The 23,889-nt window shown below is 41.1% G+C and overlaps 1 pseudogene across 1 annotated transcript; it reads left to right on the top strand.

Annotated features, from left to right (window-relative positions):
* Positions 1–12,547: 12,547 nt before the first annotated feature.
* On the top strand, positions 12,548–23,868 carry LOC309601965 (pentatricopeptide repeat-containing protein 2, mitochondrial-like; annotated as a pseudogene). The gene is made up of 8 exons: positions 12,548–12,657; positions 15,349–15,480; positions 17,760–17,850; positions 18,507–18,611; positions 19,025–19,075; positions 21,761–21,835; positions 23,030–23,121; positions 23,863–23,868. The product of its transcript is annotated as a pentatricopeptide repeat-containing protein 2, mitochondrial-like (transcript).
* The last annotated feature ends 21 nt before the right edge of the window (positions 23,869–23,889 follow it).

The raw sequence follows: 23,889 nt of genomic DNA on the forward strand, positions 1-23,889 counted from the left end.
AAATTTTTTTTGGTCCATTGTGATCATTTATTATAAGCAATACTTCAGAGTAACTGAACGTTTTCAGACAATGTTAAACTGCTCGATTGGCATGAAAATATCAAAACCTGCAACTTCTGCACCTGAAAAACAGACATGCAGATATACAGTGCAGGTGAAACTTATTTTGCATGTGATGTTGGACTAACTACTGACACACTGGCATTGCAAGGAATAAGCATTATTTCATACATATGGAGACCGCTATAAAATCATAGAATGCTTTGGGATGGAAGGAACCTTTAAAGGTCATCTAGTCCAACCCCCCTGCAATGGGCAGGGACATCTACAACTAGATCAGGTTGCTCAGAGCCCCATCCAGCCTGGCCTTGAATGTTTCCAAGGATGGGGCATCTACCACCTCTCTGGGCAACCCGTTCCAGTGTCTCACCACCCTCATCGTAAAAAATTTTTTCATTGTGTTTAGTCTAAATCTACCCTCCTTTAGTTTAAAACCATTACCCCTTGTCCTGTCGCAGCAGGCCTTGCTAAAAAGACTATCCCCATCTTTCTTGTAGGCCCCCTTTAAGTATTGAAAGGCTGCAATAAGGTCTCCCCGCAGCCTTCTCTTCTCCAGGCTGAACAACCCCAGCTCTTTCAGCCTTTCCTCATAGGAGAGGTGTTCCAGCCCTCTGATCATTTTTGTGGCCCTCCTCTGGACCCAATCCAACAGGTCCATGTCCTTCCTGTGCTGAGGGCCCCAGAGCTGGACACAGTACTCTGGGTGGGGTCTCACCAGAGCAGAGTAGAGGGGCAGAACCACCTCCCTCGACCTGCTGGCCACGCTTCTTTTGATGCAGCCCAGGATACGGTTGGCTTTCTGGGCTGCGAGAGCACATTGCTGGCTCATGTCCAGATTTTCATCTACCAGTACCCCCAAGTCCTTCCCCTCAGGGCTGCTCTCTATCCCTTCATCCCCCAGCCTGTATTGAAACCGGGGATTGCCCTGACCCAGGTGCAGGACCTTGCACCTCATGAGGTTCACACAGGCCCACTTCTCAATAGTCCCAAAATGATTTAATGGCTGAAATCAGGCTTCAAAAATGTAACTTGCTGCCATGAAAGATATAACAGCATATCTAAGAAGAACTTCTAATAGTTTGATATTGTACCATTTTGTGATTACAATCAAGTACTGACCCCAGGCAATAAATACTGAAATCTGCAGAAATAACTCAATTTCCAACAAACAATTATCAATGAAAGAAAGGCAATGAAAAATTCCAGGTAGATTGTGCAAGAATTTGGAGAGCACATCCACACACAAACATTTACATTTTACAGACAGCGTGTATACTTTTTTCTACACTGTGGTCAGGGGTTTAATGCAATTAAAAAAACTTCCCGAGGAATCTCAAAATAAAACTTTCACAATAGCATTCAAACACATTGAAAATCTTTGTTGGCATAAAATCTACACACAGAATCAGCAGAGTTACCTCACCACAAAACCTCTCTCCATTATGCTACCGTTTCTATCATCCAAAAACCACCCTGACGTGAGAAGACATCTGAGTGAGACAGGACAAAGTAAGGCAAACTACAGGTCTTTGATCTGGTTGAAAGTGCTCTGCATTCTGATTAGAATTTCTGCTGGGATCCTAGGAGATGAAAGGACTTTTAAGTCTGACAGTTAAAAGGGGTGGAGGGGAGGTATTCAGAAGAGAACAAAAAGAGGAGCACTGAAAGCAGATGACATCATGCCTCAAAATGGCCTTTACCATCTTACTGACATGTTCTACAATGTAGCATAGCAGTTTCCACACAGCTGTTCTTGAGAGCTCAAGATACTCTGTGGAGACAGTATGGCTGGAGATCCACTGCTTTAAAAGCATGGAAAGTTGAAACAGGTCTAAATATAATAGGTATATTGTATTTTGGGGCTCTAAATAAATTATGGTAATGCTCCAGAATACTGCTTTTCAAAACTATGTTCTGCCTGACACAATACAAGGAAAGTCTTCAGTCTACAAAGCTTACAATTACAAGTTCTGGCACTCTCATCTTCAGGAAAAACCCACACAGCAAGCATGGAAATACCATTTATTTCCCTCCGATTCTTCCCACAGGCACAGTTTGCCCTTATGTATCAGGAACATCTTCCAACCTTGCAGGGGCCTTGGAAGTGACTGCCCTTCACCTCAGATTTCCAGAGGCACTCAACACTGGAGAGAGATATCATCTCCCCCTTATATTCTACAGGCAGTTAAGGAGAAAAACACAGGACTTTGGGAGCGTTCTGCTTATTTAAGTTCAGGCAAATGTACATACAGCCAACTTACCAGGCAATGCACATGCCATTTGTTCACAATGGATACCTTAGAAGATATAAAAAAGCTTTTCACTGATACTGCCTTTCTCTTTTTTAAAACCTTACTCTCCTTACATAAAGTAAGGGGACAATGGTACATCCAGCTCAGAGGTGTCACCAAGGTTAAGTCAGCCTACGCCCTGCATCAAAACCGCTTCCATAAAGAAAAAAAGATGGGTCATTGTCATAGGAGACTCTCTCCTGAGGGGAACAGAAGGCCCAATATGCAGACCAGACCCACTTCTTAGGGAAGTCTGCTGCCTCCCTGGGGCCCGGGTTAAAGATGTGAAGAGAAAGCTTCCTACCCTGGTACAGCCCTCGGATTATTATTCATTATTGGTTTTTCAGGTAGGCTGCCTTGGACTTCCAGAGGGCAGACTTTGGCCTGTTTAGGGGCCTGGTTGACAGAGTCCCTTGGGAGGCAGTCCCAAAGGGCAAAGGAGTCCAGGAAGGCTGGACATTCTTCAAGAAGGAAATCTTAAAGGTGCAGGAGCAGTCTGTCCACACGTGCCAAAAGATGAGCTGGCAGGAAAGACGACTGTCCTGGCTGAACAGAGAGCTTTGGCAGGAACTCAGGAATAAAAGGAGAGTTTATGACCTTTGGAAGAAGGGGCAGGCAACTCAGGAGGACTACAAGGATGTTGTGAGGCCATGCAGGGAGAAAATTAGGAGGGCCAAAGCCCAACTAGAACTTAGTCTGGCCACTGCTGTAAAAGACGATAAAAAATGTTTCTACAAATACATTAGCAACAAAAGGAGGGCTAAGGAGAATCTCCATTCTTTATTGGATGCGGGGGGAAACATAGTAACAAAGGACGAGGAAAAGGCTGAGGTACTTAATGCTGCCTTTGCCTCAGTCTTTAATAGTCAGACCAGTTGTTCTCAGGGTACCCAGCCCCCTGAGCTGGAAGACAGGGACAGGGAGCAGAATGAAGCCCCCATAATCCAAGGGGAAATGGATAGCAACCTGCTACGCCACGTAGACACACACAAGTCTATGGAGCTGGATGGGATCCATCCAAGGGTACTGAGGGAGCTGGTGGAAGTGCTCACCAAGCCACTTTCCATCATCTATCAGCAGTCCTGGCTAACCTGGGAGGTCCCAGTTGACTGGAGGTTAGCAAATGTGACGCCCATCTACAAGAAGGGCCGGAAGGAGGATCCAGGGAACTACAGGCCTGTCAGCCTGACCTCGGTGCTGGGGAAGGTTATGGAGCAGATCATCCTGAGCACCATCACGCGGCACGTATGGGACACCCAGGGGATTGGGCCCAGTCAGCATGGGTTTGTGAAAGGCAGGTCCTGCTTGACTAACCTGATCTCCTTCTATGACAAGGTGACCCGCTTAGTGGATGAGGGGAAGGCTGTGGATGTTGTCTACCTGGACTTTAGTAAAGCCTTTGACACCATTTCCCACAGCATTCTCCTGGAGAAACTGGCTGCTCATGGCTTGGACGGGCGTACGCTTTGCTGGGTTAAAAACTGGCTGGATGGCCAGGCCCAAAGAAAGAGTTGTGGTGAATGGAGTCAAATCCAGTTGGTGGACAGTCACAAGTGGTGTTCCCCAGGGCTCAGTAGTGGGGCCAGTTCTGTTTAATATCTTTATCAGTGATCTGGATGAGGGGATCGAGTGCACCCTCAGGAAGTTTGCAGACGACACCAAGTTGGGTGGGAGTGTTGATCTGTTGGAGGGTAGGAAGGCCCTACAGAGGGACCTGGACAGGCTGGATCGATGGGCCGGGGCCAACTGTATGAGATTCAACAAGGCTAAGTGTCAGGTCCTGCACTTGGGTCACAACAACCCCATGCAACGCTATAGGCTGGGGGAGGAGTGGCTGGAGAGCTGCCTGGTGGAAAAGGACCTGGGGGTGTTGATTGACAGCCAGCTGAATATGAGCTGGCAGTGTGCCCAGGTGGCCAAGAGGGCCAATGACATCCTGGCTTGTATCAGAAATAGTGTGGCCAGCAGGACTAGGGAAGCGATCATCCCCCCTGTACTCGGGGGGGATATACCTTAGAATAGAACCTCCATCCATGAAATCAAATTCTGGTTCCTTATTAATGTCTCACTCTGAGGTTGCATGAAAACAATACTTTCAATTATTGTTAAATATTTTAACAGAAAATAATACATGGAAAGGTTCTCGACACAATGATTTTAACTTATTAGTATAACTAATATAACTTATCTAAAAAACCTGAGCAGATGATGTCTTGAAAATTCACACTTGCTTTCGAGCTTAGCATATGCTGGACAGTGCTTTTAGTGTGGGTTTGTCCTTTATGTTACAGTAAAACAATGAGACACAGAAACAAGCAGTACCATACTGATAAACCCTATAGTCACAATCCAAAGAAATCCTGTTAATCAAACTGGGCACTGTGCCAGTACCTTATTAACTTTATAGTATTCTGCTCCAGCAGTCATATAACAATATTAATTTGACCATACAGGAACTTTAAGCTTCTGACTGTTGAACAGGTAGCGAAACATTGAATTTAATTAATTTAATTGGAAATTAAATGAATTTAATTTGGAATTTTAGTTTTGTACTGTTCCTGGAAAATAATGATGACTCAGGAAGAGTAAGCTGTTTATTCTATGTGTCAGCTGTTCGATTCTTACCTGAGACATGAACTGATGATATCCAATCTATAATATTTGGAGACTTCAATCATACTCTTTCTTTCTATTCTCCCGCATTTTCCAGGAGCAGGAATCCAACATATTCTCTCTGCATCACTAGCACCTCATTTCATCCTTTGCACCCCAAGACTCCAACTGTTACTAAACCAGCCTCTCCTTTGACATCTTTGGATCAGTCCCACTGGCCACGCTACAAGAGCTGATAGGTTGGTTCATTTTACAATTAATTTTCCAAAATGGTCATCCAGCCTCCACACCTGTCAATGAAATGTGAGGTGAGCACAACTTGCAGCACCACATCAGAATCGACTAAGCCTTCTACTCTGGCAAAGTTGGCAAGGACAGGAAGCAGCATTGCACCAGTAACATGCAATGTCTCCGAGGGATGCAGTCCATGTATGTTCTGCCCACAAAACAAGTGATATCACTATTCATCATTTTAAAAACATGCCTGTACTGCCAGTGAATACTGAGGGGTATAGAGTTCTAACAGCACAAATGGCATTCAATGCTACTCTGACCTTAAAGGTACTCTCTCAAATTAAAACACACACGCAAAGATTTTTGCTGCAGTGAAATGATAGAGCCTTGATTTGGAATAAAATGGTTGACTCATTTTGGATAATGCTGCTGTCCACAACATATCAGTATTTCACATTTATAGAACTGGTTTTGGCTGGGATAGAGATAATTTTCTTCATAGTAGCTAGTATGGGGCTATGCTTTGGATTTGTGACCAAAACAGTATTGATAATACAGGGGTGTTTTAGTTACTGCTGAGCAGTGCTTACACAGAGTCAAGGCCTTTTCTGCTCCTCACCCCACCCCACCAGTGAGCAGGCTGGGGCTGCACAAGAAGTTGGGAGGGGACACAGCTGGGACAGCTGACCCCAACTGACCAAAGGGCTATTCCATACCATATGACACCATGCTCAGTATATAAAGCTGGGGGAAGAAGAAGGAAGGGGGAGGACGTTCGGAGTGATGGCGTTTGTCTTCCCAAGTAACCGTTATGCGTGATGGAGCCCTGCTTTCCTGGAGATGGCTGAACACCTGCCTGCCAATGGGAAGTAGTGAATGAATTCCTTGCTTTGCTTTGCTTGCGTGCGCGGCTTTTGCTTTCCCTGTTAAACTGTCTTTATCTCAACCCATGAGTTTTCTAACTTATACTCTTCTGATTCTCTCCCCATCCCACCAGGAGGGAGGGAGGGAGCGGCTGTGTGGTGCTTAGTTGCTGGCTGATGTTAAACCACGACAGTCTTCCTTCCTGAGGCCCTTTAATGTGTTCTTCAAAACACAAACAGAGCATCTTTGACATGCAGTTATCTCTGGCTGAGGGAATGCAAGCATTTCATGACCATGAAAGCAAAGGGAAATCTGGAGCAAGGATGCTGAGGCAAGTACCAGCTTCTATGAAATACAATACAGGATGCTGAGATGATGTGGGCCACCAAGCCCATGCTATACCACATAACTACTAGAACAGCAGAACAACTTTTTTAATGATAAAGAAATTTCTGTGGGAATATCCTTACAAGAAGTGTCTGCATTTCACTCTTTACACTCCACTTTTCACTGGAGAGGGTACACCTCTCCAGCACTCATAAAGGTCATGATGGAGCACATAGGTAAAGACTTTGGGGGCATTCCCAGTAGTGCTAGAAGTTAGAGAGAACAGACTGTGCAGCCAAGTCAACTTGTCAGGAATCAAGAAATGGCTAGATCCTTGCCTAAACATGCTAAGCCAACTGTCAGCCAACATTCTTCATCTGCATTTTGAGATAGCTGAAAAAAAGTATTCACTCCGAAATCTGCTATGTTTGATGACACGGTAATGTGGACCTGAGACAGACAACTGCACAGGTTGGGAGTTCATTTATATACTCCAGAACTATTTGTGTTATGCATCTCCTTCAGAAAACTAGGTGATACCTAGGACCATTTTGGGCCATACTCAACCCCTGAGCTTGGCACTTCTTTTGTCTAGGTGCTCATGAAGATGAAGAGTCCATTTCAGGAAACAATGAGTACTTAAGTAGAATACAAACCAAATGAATACAATGCCATGAGTGCAAGATCTTAAGACTGTTAGCCATTTATACACAGGCCTCCTCTGGGAGAGTTCACATGCAGAATTTTAATGATTGACCTTTTATGCTGTCTACAAAGCTGGAATTCTCCATCAAAACTTTAGCATGGAAAGCAACATGAAGCACTTATCTATCAGCTCCAGTATAAGTCACAATAAAATGAAAGCTTATTAAACCTTAAAGAATAAGAGACAAATCAGGTTTATTGGAAATTTAGCTGTTTCCAGACAAATTGCAGTTTCTGCTGTAGTTTCTAGATATGAATAATTTGCAGTGAGCAATTTTTTCCTGGTTTGCTTTTTCTGAAGAGCACCTAAAAGCAGATTTTTTTTCTCAGATTCATGATTTGAAATAATTCAGCTACCTTTTGTGAACCAAGTTTACTCTCTAAGTTGCTATTCTATAATCAAGATTAAAGCTTGTTCCTAGTTAAAAACATCCTGACAGAAGTACTAGAATGCAAGAGCATGAATGCCCAAGTCTCCTAGCACCATTGGTAGTAAAACTTGAGCGCTAACATGGGTGTAGAAACCAAACAAATGTTTTAATGACCAAAGCAAAATTCTATGTACATTCTGACAGATATATGTTGCAAATGCTTTTACGCTATTTATCTGCTAGTCATTATCAAAGAGGACACTAGTATATATAATCCCTCATACACGTTGCCTAAAAATAAATTTCTACAAGATAAACTTTTACAAAACTTTAATTTCTCTACAAACATATTTTTGCATATTGAAGAGCATCATGGATTTAAACAAACTAACAAAACAAACCAACAAAACAAACCATAAGTCTGAGCTGAGGTCACTTAACTTTTGAACATGACTTCACAGTTGTCTCTAGAACATTAGTATCTAGGATTTCATGTTCACTTTTTTCTTCATTTGTTCATAGAAACTCAATTTCTTGCTTCCTGCAACAGGGTGATTCAGGACAATGACTGGGAAAATATTGTCCCTCACCTTCCAAGTCACTAGTTATGACATCTAATACCTGTTTGGTGGCCTAGGAAATCAATACAGTTTCAGTTTGATTCGCAGTGTGTACCTATCCACAGCATGTAGCCACTCCAACAAGTGGCGCATTTGGTCACCATGTAAGGTCACAGAATATGAACTCTTCTCTTATTCTTAGAAGTGGTCCATCCAGGACAGGGCTGATATCCAGTGATGGGACAGCAACGGGAAAGCGGGTACAACTGTGACCCAAAGTTTACTTGTCCTGGGAATGATGGGCAGAGCTAATACCTTAACTCACAAGCTAACACCTTAACTCACAAGCTAACATTTAGTTTTCTATTTACAGAAAACTTTGATTTATTTTAAAGAAACAATTAAAATATAAAGGAAAGCTGAGGCAAGTACTTTGCCTTACAAATTGATGTGTTTCACATTTCTCAGTATTTCCACAATCCTAGCAGCTTCTGGAGAGGACTACAGCTTTGTACCAAAGAACACTTTTGAGTGGAAATTATTCAAGTCTGCAAAGGCAGCACTGCCACCTGTTGTTGTGGATGAGCCATTTTGGGTACCATGAGTTTTTCTAACAAAAAAGACATTTCCTATCTCACTTGGATTTTGCCATCCCCTGGGATTTTGGTAATTGCTATTCTTCTCATCAAGATGCTTACTGTCACTTCATTTTACCCTTGGTGACAAACCAACTGAAACATTAGAGAATCTAAGTCCAGCCATGCCTCCCATTTCCTTGATATCTCATTTTTAATAAGTGGAGTCCAAATTACTTCTAAACAAGTATCTTCCTACCAGCAAGCAATTTGTAAATTCCAAATTAAGGCATTTTCTATCCTTACCTTTTTGAACAAATGTGCTTCTGTACACAGAATACAATCTTGTTCTTTCCCACACTTTTTTCAGTACTGAAGTTTGCTAAACTCACTCATGCTTGGAATGCTCAACTGAGACTGTGGAGAAGAGAATAAAACATATCTTATATGGACACGGTAAATGTGTTTGAGTCTGGGATGGCACCACATCACTGCAGCAGAGAAATGGAACTGACTTTAAATCAAAAATACTTTCATCTTTAAATCAAAAATACTTTTTTCTGTAAATGTACTCTCATGACATAGTTTTGCAGAATAACAGTTCTGAAACAGTGTTTGAAATACACAAATAAAAGAGCATCTCCTCAACACAAGGAATTCACTCTAGCTACAATCATCAGTTATTACACACAAGATTATATGTGCAACCATACAACCAACAGCTACAGAGCAGACATCTGTAGTGCTGTCTTCTCTTTGAAAATGCTAATACAGCTGACACTGTGTTAACTTGTTTTCTCTTTTCTGTGAACACAAAATGAAAATGCAAAGCAGTTCTTTGAAAAGCACGGAGCAGGAATCTGCTTTGGATCAAGATCTCCAGCAGAGCAGCAGCAAGAACTGTGCTTGCCAAAGAGTCACAAAAGGTCTTGCCAGGCCTGGGGAAAGCCAAACATAGACTGTACAAGCACTTGCACAACAGTGTTTTCTTCTACAATGGATTTCTATTGCCTATGACATTTGTCAAAATAAGAACCCTTTTCCATCTGGAGGTGACTGGTTCAAATGCATCCCAGGGCGCTAATCTGTGGCTCCAATCCAAAAAACACTGCATGAGCACTCCTGTTGACAGACCCTGTTACCTTTAGGGTAACCTTTAGGGTTACAAGGTATAATAGTCTCTGCAGGATCCAAGCTGCAGTCATGAGCACCCACCAGCTATTTCTGGCCCATATACAGTAAAACATGTTGACAATACCAACCTAGCTGTTTATAGGCAAATAACAGAAACAAATTAGTGCATAAAAAACATTACTTGTCATTTTGTTTGTCTTCCTGCCTGACAAAAGCCCTTGAATTTCACCTGCTGATTCTTCTTTCTGCCTCATAATCTGTGTTAAAATTAACAAATACAGTTCAGGGGCCCAGGAATGAAAAATGGAAGACAAATATTATTATGCATTAAGGGGTCTCTAAAACAGTTTCACTCATGGTACAAAATAATGCATATGTATCTTTAGCATAGAAAAAAGTTTTCCATGATGCTTTCCATTCAACATAGTCACCAAAAAGATGGTGGCATATCATTTGAAATATAATCTAGCCAAAGAATTTAGCTATGAAATTCCCATGAGAGATCTCAGTAACATATGCAGATATAGTTTAATGTACAACTCTGAAATAAAATGTTTAGTTTCATTTTTCCCCAAAAGAAAAATCTGAAATTTCTACAAGACATGTAAGTTTCCCTCCTGTAAAATTCTGAAAATATTCTTTTAAAAAAAACATTTTTAAACAGGAATGCCTTGTAATATTTATATAATAAGTCTTCTTTCGCACTGCATTACAACTGAAAAAATTTCAATGAAGAGAACACTCAGAGACAGTCTTAATTTTCAGACATAAAAATATGACATTCATAAAAGCTTTGGATTTTGTGAAAGAAAAAAATCAGCTTGTAGAAACCAAACATTAATTAAATGGGCAAATCCTGACTTGTTTCTGCATTATAGCTTTGAATATACATGACATTTTTAAAATGTTGGGCAGATTTTGACATAGTACCTCAGAAGCATTTTGCTCCACACATTTTCTTATTTTGAATTATTTATAGATGATGAGCTAGTCTAAAATGATTTCAGGTTGCAAATAATTAGTCAAAGTGCAGAAAATAAAGAAACTTTTCTCACTCAGGTTATGCTCCTTTTTTTGTATCTGAATAAGCTGTTACCTTGTCATTTTTAAAACAGAAGTTTTCCCCTAAAAGTTTTTTTCAGCATGAAACAAATTTTTCCAAAACTGAACTCTGTATTTAAGAAAATGATAAATTTGTAAAGGTAGAAAAAAACCCTAACAACAGTAAAGGACAGCTTCTTTGAGCACACACTTTTTTATCAAATGTTAGCATTTAGTTAAATGTAGGCATAAAAGCCTAAAAGATTAATATGCACAAAAAGGCTTTTTCTGTTGTTGTCTGGTTGTCTTTTACACCTCTACAGATTTGTCTCACTGGAATGAAAGGTGGATGCTCATTTGGAAATATTTCATGTTTCATCTCCTTTGTTTGCAGCTCCTGTGAACTGCAGAATTCGCTCAAAAGTTTGTGAAAGTTTTTTCCAAATACTCTTTGTACCACCTTTGAAATCTGCTCAAGATTCTGTTCTAGCTTTTGAAACAAAATAGAAAATGCTTCAGTTGGAAGAACACGGGCCATGTTCATGCATAACTGACAGATGATGAAGCCTTGAAGATGCATGAGGAACATCTGGATGAAATTTGTTGAAGGAAGATATAGAAATACATGCAGAAGGTTGCAGAAATTAATGTTAAGAAACATGAAATATTTTAAAAATAAACATTACCATGCTATACAGAATTCTTAGCAACTACCTTAAAGCCTTTACCTGAAAATCTATCTGCTACCACTAAAACATTTTTATTCTCGGGTGTGAAACAATTTTCCTCTTTATCATCCTTCTGACATACATTTATACATACATGTCCAGCTCTGAACATCTTTGCAAATTTTTGACAAAAAGACCTGGAACGATACTACTAGAAAACATGACAGTTTAAAGAACTATTTTCTATACTACAAGCAACTGTCTGTATGACAGTGCTTTGCTCAGGTAAGCTGGAAGTCAGGTTTGAGCTCTTCACTCTGGTTCGATTTTGAGCAGCTACAGAGCTAGAGGAAAAGGTGGCATTTTTGAGGTATTGGCATCTAGCTACCAGGAAGCAGTACAGAGAAATTTCTGCTCCAGTAAGTTGAAAAGGCACAATAAAGTTACCCGTCATCACCACACTTCAAGTAAACATTGCTGAGTTCAGTTCTTCCCAAAGGTCAGTTTTTTTGCAAAGGCAACTTTTCAAAAACATCAGTCTTGGTTGTGCTTTTGTCACCTGAGTTATTAGACAGGTTTTGCTAAACATTTACTGCCTCGGGTCTGGCAGCCTCAATACAACTTTGTATTAATTGACCCATAAAGCCAGGTCCTAAGATATTAAGCTATGAAGTCGGTAAGGTGGAAAGATCTATAAAAACAAATGAAGAATAGTTTTCCGCACTGCATGTTATTGATATGCCGTTTTCGGCGTTCTTTCCAATTTTATATATCTGTATAAAGGCGAAGTGAAAGTCTCCGCACAGCGCCCTGTCCCTGCGCACACTCCCCGCGGCGGCGGCCACCTCAGCCATCGGCCATCGGCCATCGGCAACCACGGCGATTCGAGGACTCGTCCCGCCAGAGCCTGTCCCCCGCCGCCACCGCCGCCCCGAGCCGCGCCATCCGCACGGCCGGCCACCGCCGTCCTTCAGCGCGCTTCCACCGCCCCGCCGCCGTAGTGAGCCCCGCTGCCGCCTGGCAACGGACCACCGACCTGCCGCAGCGCCGAGGGTCCTGCGACGCATCCTGCCCTTGGCCGCCGCCGCCAGGCCCGAGCGCAAGATGGCGGCGGTGCTCGCTGGCGTCTCCCAGCGGGTGATGTGGGAGGCAGTACGGCGCTCGGCGGTTCGCTCGCTCGCCCGCCCCGGGCTGTTGGGGCTGCGCGCCTGGAGGTACCGCGCCCTGCGCGGCGGGGGCCGGGGCCCTGGGCTGCCCGCTGGCTGGGGGGCTGACCGGAGTACTACAATTTCTGGTAGGCCTGGCGACCGCCGCCAGCCTTGTGCCTGCCGGGAGTTGTAGTTCCTGCGTGGATGCCCCTCTCGGCGCGGGAGGAATACGCCGAGGGGGGGCTCCCGGTGGGCTTCAAAGCAGGCCCGTCGGTGCGTTTGTGCTGTGGTGAGCAGGCCAAACTGGTGGGGGAGTGTTACCCCACGGAGAGGGTTGGCAGCAGCATTACTCGATTTATCCTGTGCTTGCTGGTGGTTGGATATGAGCCGCTAAAAAAAAATAATGCCGCTTCGTAAATGCATATTTATTCTGGGAGGATGACAACATTATCCAGACCCTGGACTGCACATGCTTTTTGTCACCAACTCCCTTGCCCAGAGAACAAAACAGGGGGCACATGGAAAGGAGGTGTTTGGCAGAGGGCTCCCTGGCATGGGCCCTGGTGTAGCTCTCTGTCCTTGCTGAGATTCTGGCCTGCTGTGCCAATGCCTGTGAAGGTTTTGCTCCTTTTACTGCTCTGTTAGACCCTTCTGAAACGTGAAGATCCCCCCTGCATGGTAGTCTGTCCACCACTCTTCACTGGCCTTCCTTTCTAGAGGGTTGTGGCATGTCTGAGGTAAAGTGGGTTGGTTAAATTCTCTGGGATGGCCTACATGTGCTGTAGGTGCCGGCCATTGTTTCAAGCTCCTTCCTTTTTCCTCAGAGGCCCTCTTATCTGGTTTTGCAATGGTTTGTTTTTATAACACTGTAAAGTATGAATTTAAGGAAGTGGTAGAATTCGGCAACTTGAATTCAAAAAGGGTAAAACTCTGCTGTCCCAAGCTCTCTGCTGACACTGCCTGTGACTGCTGAGTGTATGTGCAGTGTGGTGCACCTGTCCCACCCCAGGCACCGGCACGATTCCCGCATCAGCCCTGGAGAGGCCCAGGACAGCGATGGTCTTTCAGTGTTAGACCAGCCGAGAAGGTCTGTGGGAAGTAAATGGCAGGGTAATCCAGGCTAATTTCATGCTGGATAAAGTGTTTGTTTGCCCATTGTAACCGTTTCCATTAAATTTAATGGGTAAAGGTGCCACTTTATGGATTTTTTTCTTTTCTTCAGATTTTTTGAAGTGTATCATTAGTATGCTTCACTTGCATAGAAAACAAGCATTTTTATTTGCCTGTTACATTTTGCTAGGGAAATGCAAAAGGAGAATAAATAACTGTTACGAAAATTCCCTTCCCTAACTATTTGTACTGGTTTTGGCTGGGATAGAGTTAAATTTCTTCAGAGTAGCTAATATGGGGCTATGTTTTGGATTTGTGCTGGAAACAGTGTTGATAATACAGGGATGTTTTAGCTATTGCTGAGCAGTGCTTACACAGAGTCAAGGCCTTTTCTGCTTCTCACCCCACCCCACCAGCGAGCAGGCTGGGGCTGCACAAGAAGTTGGGAGGGGACGCAGCCAGGACAGATGACCCCAACCAACCAAAGGGCTATTCCATACCATATGACATCATGCTCAGCAATAAAAGCTGGGGAAAGAAGAAGGAAGGGGGGATGTTCGGAGTGATGGCGTTTGTCTTCCCAAGTAACCGTTATGTGTGATGGAGCCCTGCTTTCCTGGAGATGGCTGAACACCTGCCTGCCAATGGGAAGTAGTGAATGAATTCCTTGTTTTGCTTTGCTTGTGTGCGTGGCTTTTGCTTTCCCTGTTAAACTGTCTTTATCTCAACCCATGAGTTTTCTCACTTTTACTCTTCCGATTCTCTCCCCCATCCCACTGGGAGGGGGGAGTGAGTGAGTGGCTGTGTGGTGCTTAGTTGCTTGCTCTTGTCCCTTCATGATTAGAATCATTCTTTAACAAGCCAAAAACTTAAAAAATTAGGTTGTGACAATGTAAACTATTACAGTGATTTTTTGTTACAAAATCATTGGTTGCAAATAAAAATCTGCTACTAGAGAGCTGGTTTTGTGACAGCAAAAACTTCACAAATAGCATTCATGTGACACTTTTGTTAAAGGAGCTTACAAAACAATACAGTTGAGATCAGCACCCAAAGTTAATTTTGAGATTCTAGACTCAATGACTGTCTCTTCTCTGGTGTCTGTACTGGACCAGAACTTCACTAGGTCTCCTGAGTGTTACTACAATCCAAATAATAAGCTTTGCATTTTTTCCTTTTATCTTCCCACTGCGTTTGGAGCTTCCAGAATGATGCATTCTACAATAGTGGGGCATGTGAGCACATGTGAGGAAAGGAAGCTGTGCCACTTCTGGTGAACAAAGCGATTACAAGGCAAATCCTTATAAAAGCATGAAAGAAGAGAAAGATCTTAGTCTTGTGCAGAATCCTCTTGTATCTTGGCTAGGCAGAGAGGAATGGTGTCTCCAATTTTTCTTTTGCGCATCCAATAAATATATACTTCTTCATCCTTGTACATGTTAACACTAGAAAGCTGTGACATAATGCTTAGGTTCTTTTGTCAGTGACGTGAGCAACTGCAATTCTTGCAGTCTTTTAGTGTTGTGCTGCCAATGGTTTGGCATCACACAATAATTAACAGCAGTAATTTATAAATGCAAAGTTCAATACTATTAAAGCAGACAGTGTGACATAAAATTCAACCTTCCTCTTTTTTTCTTATGGTAGGGAAGCGGTATCTGCTAACAGAAGATGATGTAAAGTTGCAAGAATTTCAGTGGATGAAAGTGGCAATTAGAAATTAAGGTCATGGCAATAAAGGTATTTATTTCATAATCGCCATTCTCAATTTTAGCACGAGTATTAGGAAACAAGAAGACAGTCAAAGCTATTATAAGAAGACACAAAATTGACCCCATTTAAAGCAACAACTTGTATCTTCCTCTTGCAAATTGTTTGTAGCTAAAATTATTGGAAGACCTGAGGCTTTGTAGAATGAAACAATATTATTTATACTAATTAATTAATAACTAATAACTAATTATTATAATTAGTTAATTATTATTATTATTTAAAAATAACTAATTAATTAGTTATACTAATAAATACTGTTTCTGTCTACAAAACTTGCTTCAAATATATCTTCAGCAGAGAAATTTAATACAAAGCCTAATAGCTACTTAACTGTCCAGAGAAGGCCTATGCCAGTAATTCTCTTTTAATCTGCTTTGTAAATTTAGTTAGCTTATTCTTTTATCTTTTTCTTCCTTTTACCTAATAAAACTTCTCAATTGTACACCCAATTCCAGATGGTGTCTGTAAACTCCAAATATGAAAAACAAGTTCAGGTTTTCCAAACTAGCAAAAGAGCAAGATCGGTGGATTTTCCCTGATGGGGATTTTGTCATGATGGTTTAAAGTGCATACAAATTCTTTTCTTTAAGGAACATAAATATAAATATAAACATAAATCCACCCTTAAAATTTAAGTGAGGTTAGGTAAAACTTGACTTCCCTCACCTATTTAATCACGTGCAGGTGTTCTGGTGATACAAAACCTTTTACTTTAACCATCGTTCCAAAGGATGTAGTTATTTTTTAATTTTTTTTTTTTTTAGTGGCAAGGAAGAGACAAATATCAAATTTTATTTTATATAAACCAGTCTTCTGAGACAGAGAGGGAGGTAAAGTCAAAATGGCAGTTTTTCTATATTAAGTAATAGTAGAATTTAAATCTGGCAGTGGCAAGTCATAATGTTATTATATTTTTCAGTGATGATGATGTACTCATATTGGTGACAATTCATCCTGTACTTCAGATATATTGAATTTATTGCTCTGGGTCAATCACTCTTGCTAAAACAGGTTTGTAGAAGCCAAATATTTGGCTTTACAGGTCGCAGTTGACCTTTTTGTTGTTGTACAAATAGTAGCCTCTGAGAACTGATGAAAACAATGTGCTAACCACCTATTTGTGTGTATGCGTGCATGGTTTCTGTACTCAGTGTTTAGCCTAACACTTGAAAGATGGAAAAAAGTAATTAAGGCTAGTAATAAATTTTGGTTTAGAAATTGAAAAAGCAGTAATAACTACTCTGTTATACAGAATATATAATAGCTATTATTTATTATAGTTATAATTAAACTATACTATTAACTGTAACAGTTGTACTATTAACTACAACAGTTAAACAGTTAACTACAGTAGTTATAGTTATGATAACTATTATGTGTTCTTTACAAATACAGTTTGTATCCCAGGTGTTTTTAAACTTCTCTGCATCTTTGAACATATCACAAACATTATATATACATACTTATATACATACATTCTTCTGACTTCACAGGATTCAGCCCTGCATCTCAGTCTTGAGTAAGGACTCCTATTTGCATGTAGCAACAGATATGCATCCAATAATAGCTGAATATGTTGTTCTCTGGGGTGCTTGCTTTGCCCCTCTTGTAGAGGTTACTAGCTTGGAAACAGCAGTGACTCAGGAGCTGCTACATAAAAGTTCATTTCCCTGTCCAAGAGGGAGGGCAGCACCATTAGAGGAATGGGGCTGCCAGGTGGTACATGTGATTTTAATCTTGTGTATGTCTGAATCAGAGCCTTGAGATTACCGACTGAAGGACTGGTCTTTGTGCTTGCTTTGTCATAGGAAAACAGGCTGGATAGAGAAACCTCTTTTTTGGGGGGAAAGGGGAGCAACTCTAAATTTATGGCTATGTATAGAAATACATAGATTATGTATGAGACGCTGTGTTTGTATCAATTATGAAGGAGTTTAAATCTTTTGTACTAACAGTGTTGAGTAGAAGTTCTTATGCTAGTTCGAATGCCGAGTGGGGTTGTGTGTGTTTGTTTTTCAAAAAAAAAGAGCATAAGGCAGAAAATGTCACTTACAAAAGCTTCCTTCCTCTTTAAAATTTGTGTATTACCTGATATATTCCATCACATACACAATGGAATTAAGTTCACAATAAGCATCTTCTCAGTTTTTCAAGTCTGCTGTGACTTCATGGGGACACCTAGACATGCTCGTTTGTGGGAAACTTTATGCCTTTTTATTGGTGAAAAAACCAAGCTTTCTGCTGCATTGAATCTCCATGTTTCAGTTACTGAGTATACAACACAGATGATAATGGAATTTTACTGCATTTATGTCAGACTTCATCTGATGTGGAACTAGCCAGAAAAGTTATTTACAGGTTCTTTTAACAATCCAGGTAACACTGTTTTCTGTCTTTATTTTTTTGCTTTTATCAGATCATCTCAGGTTATGTCTGCAATTGAGGGTTTGCCCTAATTCAGTGGCTATCTGCATAGTTCATCTCTTAAAATTACTTTGGATCTTCCAACCCTTCAGAAACTCTCAGATCAAAGGAGAGTCAAGCTACAGGAGCGAACTGGCGTCCTACTGTATGCAGAATGAACGGTGAGCCATATAGAAACTTCAGCTGTCAGCTGAGAGATAGTGATACGTTCAGTTGTTTGGGTTTTTTAGTGTAAGAGGGAAAAAGTTGATGTATTTTAGCAGGTACTGCTGCTAAAATAGACCACTGTGACTTCCTGTGCTATTGCTCTGTGAATCAAAGATAACGTAGCTGGGAATTTTGGTGACAGAGACCCATTCTATTACTAATCTGATGCAGATTATTTTAGTGGAAATAGAAGAGATTACATATTGCTAGTTATTTTTTTTATTAGTTCAATCAAAACAATATTTTTCCATAAAATTGATCTACTGTTATCTAAATGTCATTGACTGGTGCAGATAGAGAAGTGTGCCTCTGTCATCGTGCATACAGATCTTGCTGTCTATTTAAAGCTGTTTTCCCTTGATGAATTCCATGCCTTGTGATTAACTTTTTTGAATGGGCAGAATGGAATCACAGCCTTACATAATTTTAAATTTGGGCCCCTCTTTATGAGGCTATGTTATGAGCTGGACCTTGAAACACCTGCAGTAGAACTTATCAAAGATCAGGTAACTTCCCCTATATATTTTGAAAATATCATTGTTACTATTAGTCCAATATGAGTAATTGGTATGCTACACATGAGCCTTGTATGAGCTCAGTGACTTGAAGTATATCTGTTGCAAGGATGTCTATAATATTAATGTAAGGATACAGATTACATGTTTTTTATTTTAAAAGCAGTGAAACGGCAATTAAAAGAAAATTAAATGCTAGTTTGACTGATGAATTTATTATTATATTTCTGTATAATTGCATCATTTGAATAAAAAGTATTGATTAAAAAATAATTCCTCAAATGAACACAGCTGATGCATGTTTTCCTGCATCCTGTGTTGCATTAGATCATTCCTGGAAATGAACACTTCTGAGTTTTTATGTAACAGTCCTCTGAAATCCCTTGGATTATTTGCACCAACAGATTTATCATGTTACTCTATACTTCAGACTCCCTCTGAACCCTGTAGAGGTGGTGTGATATTCATCAGCTCTGGAACTTGGCCGGTTTAGTGTTGAAGAAACTTAAGGACTTGTTTTTGAACATCTGTAAAATGTTGTGTGTGCTATTATCTCAAGATATTAATCATGCCCAGTGTATAATATGAGAAACTGACTGCTCACGGCTTGGATAAGTGCACTCTACACTGGGTTAAAAACTGGCTGGACAGCCAAGCCCAGAGAGTGGTGGTGAATGGAGTCAAATCCAGTTGGTGGACAGTCACGAGTGGTGTTCCCCAGGGCTCAGTATTGGGGCCGGTCCTGTTCAATATCTTTATTGATGATCTGGATGGAGGGGATCAAGTGCACCCTCAGTAAGTTTGCAGATGACACCAAGCTGGGTGGAAGTGTCGATCTGCTGGAGGGTAGGAAGGCCCTATAGAGGGACCTGGACAGGCTGGATCGATGGGCCGGGGCCAACTGTATGAGATTCAACAAGGCTCAGTGCCGGGTCCTGCACTTGGGTCACAACAACCCCATGCAACGCTACAGGCTGGGGGAGGAGTGGCTGGAGAGCTGCTTGGCGGAAAAGGCCCTGGGGGTGTTGGTTGACAGCCGCCTGAACATGAGCCAGCAGTGTGCCCAGGTGGCCAAGAGGGCCAATGGCATCCTGGCTTGTATCAAGAATAGTGTGGCCAGCAGGCCCAGGGAGGTGATAGTGCCCCTGTACTCGGCAGTGGTGAGGCCGCACCTTGAGTACTGTGTTCATTTTTGGGCCCCTCACTACAAGAAGGCCATCGAGGTGCTGGAGAGTGTCCAAAGAAGGGCAACGGAGCTGGTGAAGGGTCTAGAGCACAAGTCTTATGAGGAGCGGCTGATGGAACTGGGGTTGTTTAGCCTGGAGAAAAGGAGGCTGAGGGGAAACCTTATCGCTCTCTACAACTGCCTGAAAGGAGGTTGTAGCGAGGTGGGGGTCAGTCTCTTGTCCCAAGTAACAAGCGATAGGACAAGAGGAAATGGCCTCAAGCTGTGCTAGGGGAGGTTTAGGTTGGATATTAGGAAAAACTTCTTCACTGAAAGGGTGGTCAAGCATTGGAACAGGCTGCCCAGGGAAGTGGTTGAGTCCCCATCCCTGGAGGTATTTAAAATACGTGTAGATGTGGTGCTTGAGGACATGGTTTAGTGGTGGACTTGGCAGTGTTAGGTTAACAGTTGGAGTTGATGATCTTAAGGGTCTTTTTCAACCTTAACGATTCTATGATTCTATGTGTCCTGGTTTCAGCTGGGATAGAGTTGTTTTTTTCTTCCTAGTAGCTGGTATAGTGCTGTGTTTTGGATTTAGGATGAGAATAATGTTGATAACATACTGATGTTTTAGTTGTTGCTAAGGAGTGCTTACACCAGTCAAGCTTTTCAGCTTCCCATGCTCTGCCAGGTGCAGAAGAAGCTGGGAGGGGGCACAGCCAGGACAGCTGACCCAGACTGGCCAAAGGGCTATTCCATACCGTATGACATCATGCTCAGTATATAAACTGGGAGGAGTTGGCCAGGGGGGCAGCGATTGCTGGTCGGGAATGGGCTGGGCATCAGTCAGTGGGTGGTGAGCAATTGTATAGTGTATCACTTGCTTTGTATATTATTATTGTATATTATTATTATTATTACTACTACTACTACTATTACTATTCTATTTCATTTTACTTCAATTATTAAACTGTTCTTATCTCAACCCACGAGTTTTCTGAGTTTCACCCTTCCAATTCTCTCCCCCATCCCACTGGGGTGGGGGGAGTGAGTGAGCGGCTGTGTGGTGCTTAGTTGCCAGCTGGGGTTAAACCACGACACTATGATTCTATGATAATAAGTAAAAAAGATTCTGTGCAATAATGTTGTGTCTTCAAAACTCTCTGTGGGCCAGTGGAACGTCATCTTTATGATGTTAATTCATTAAGGCATGGGATATGCCTAGCCAAAAATGGGAGAAATATCGCTTGGGCTACTGTTCTTAAATTAGGCATGTGTAAGAGTGTGTGTGGGTTTTGTTTTGTTTTTTTGATTGAGATCTGTGCCACTGAGACAGGACCTGTAGTACTTGCAGGACTTAGTAACTAATGGATAGCAATGTACAGTACCACTTCTTCAGACTCTGCTGCAGAAATTCAGACTCAATACCTCTGGCATTTTATTTGGCTATTCCCAACACACAGTGTGATTGAAGTAGAATGTAAAACATACTTGTTCTTTCTTCTGCTACTCTGTTTGTCATAGCTCAAGCCCTTGTGCTGATCTGTTCATTGTTTGATATCAGAGAAGTCTTTCCGTTTCATGGTGATGGTACTTTACCCCAAAGATATTTTTAATATCTTTTATTGTTAATAAAAGCTGCAGGCTGTATTTCTGCTAAGCTTTTGGAGTTGCCATTAGTCAGTGACTTCTGCTTGCATTAACTTAGAGGTCACAATCTGTCATTAAAAAAAAAATCATTCGAATTTCTGGGAAATTTCTGTTTAATTTTTAAGTGAGCTTTTGACCATACTGAGTCACTGGTATGTTAGAGGTTACTTGACAGAGGGACAGTTGGAACCCAGAAAGTTAAATGTTGAACTTGAGAAGATGGGGCTTATTCCAGTAGGAAGACCTGCTAAATGCTGTACACAGTAAGAATGCTCACTGTCCTAACTTTCTTTAAACTCGCTCTGTTTGTATGTTTCTTCTCCAGAATTTGCGTGTTTTTTTCTGAGTACATCGTTCCATATTTTGATGACTATGTTGTTTAAAAAGGGCCATTATGAAAGTAAGTAAGTAAGTACTGCATTTGCTAAGGCAAATGCATTTTGAGGAGGATGCTTCCCACTGTAAGTGTGTGCGTGTGTATAAATATATATATTTTAATGAATATTGCTGATTGGTTAATGGTTTTAGAGAGCCAAACATGATATAAATCAGTGTAGATGCTAATGAGCTGCACTGTAGTGTGTAATAAAAATGGAAGGCTTTATCCGTTTCATATTTGCAATGGTATTCTTACCATCCTCAGTTGCACAGAATTGTGATTATACAGGGGGGCTTTTTTCCTAAACCCTCTTCTCTGAAGGCTTAACTTCTCTTTGGTTTGCAATTTCCCATAGATTTTTGTTTTCCATATTCAAAGTTTGTTTTACATGTTTTTTGGAATAGGAAGTTCTTCAATGAATTTGTTTGGCAGTTCTGCATTTGTGTCAGAGCAGGGACCCTTTTTCCTTTGATAAGAAAGCAGGCTGGAGTCTTCTCTTGGTTTGTCTTACTAGTGTACACACACAGAGTGGCTACTGCAATATTAAGTCAAATGCTTCAAATCAGTTTGGCCCTTTGTCAGGATAAGGGAGAATCATCTGACCTGACTGAAAAGACTTTCTATGAGAAAATCTAAAATTTAGTATGGAGTAAGGTTTTCAAGCAAATCCCTTTATTTGAAATTTGTTGAACGTGCAGCGCTTGGTCTCTTGACATTTGACACATCTAAGTCCAGTGATTGTCCTAAAAGTTGAGACTGAGACATTGTAAAAATAACTAGATCAGAGCCTGGATGCAGTGTTGTGGTGTAGTGGAGCATGTGCGTTAGTGAGGAGCTTTTAGATAGTTTGCCTAAAATGATGGAAGGTTTGGTCGTGTGTTTAAAAGACTTGCTTGCTTTCTGGGCAGTTAGAAAGAATGAGAGTGGCTTTGTCAAGTATCCAGAATTTAGTTTTAGATTTGTATGAAAATAATAGAACAGTAAGACTAGATGCTAATGTAGATTGAAAGCCTTCTTGCTGGGAAGCAATATTTACATCCAACTGACCCTAAGTTAAAGTTTTTGAAATTTATTATTTTTTTAAAAAATTAACAGGTTTCAGTTTACATTCTTATTTTGAAATAGACTTACTGAGCTCATACCACAATGAATTTTAAATTTTTTTAAAATGTACAGCCTTACGTTTTTGAAGTAACACTACTGTATTTTTGGTAGGTGCTTTGGAAGTTCTGGTAGAAATGAAAAAACAAGGTATACCTTTCAACAAAGAAACCTATCTACTTGCATTTGCAATATGCTACAAGCTGGTAAGTGTTTTCAATTTACATGATGAAGAAGTACTTGAAATGCCTTTTCTATGTCTTCCCTTTTGGGGACTGTAAAATTTCCATATATTCCCAGGCATGATTTCTTATCTAATGCAAATACTTTAGACATATTTAAGTCATAAATTTTTTCATTGTACATGATATGGTGCACATATATAGCTTCCCATACAAACTAATGTCACAAAGCACATCTCTCAAAAAATTACATGGACATAAGCACTAAGGAACAAATTTGATACAGCCTTTGTTTATCTGATAGCATTCTTTCTCTGGGATCTGTGCATCTCTTCAGAGTATACTCTGTGCTTGAGCCACAATATTGGTTTTATGGTCTGGCTTCCTTAAGAGACAGGGCATATATGATATTTTCTGTTTGTCAGACATCTCCCATCCATTTCTCCCCTCCCCCTCCAAGTAACTCTTGAACCCAAATAATTGCACCCAAATTTGACAAGGGTTAGAGTTCTCAAAGGTAATATGTTCCTACATGCCTGATGAAAATGGGCAGCTGAGCGGAGAAAAGAAACCTAAATGAATGCCTTCAGTGAGAGACAGGTTGCCCCTTGAGCTTAACTAACTGTATTTTTAGCTCAGAGAAAAAGAGCATGAACACAGTAAGAAACTAGGCTACATAGGTTCTACAACTGTTTCCCTAGAACAGTTTCCCTTTTGTAGCAAAGTGAGGTCCCCAAACTTTTTTCTTTTGATCTTCCTCTCCAGATTTGAATCAGTTCTGCAATTTGAAAT

This window comes from Platalea leucorodia (genome assembly GCF_965183815.1).
Source record: "Platalea leucorodia genome assembly, chromosome: W".
Lineage (NCBI taxonomy): Eukaryota > Metazoa > Chordata > Aves > Pelecaniformes > Threskiornithidae > Platalea > Platalea leucorodia.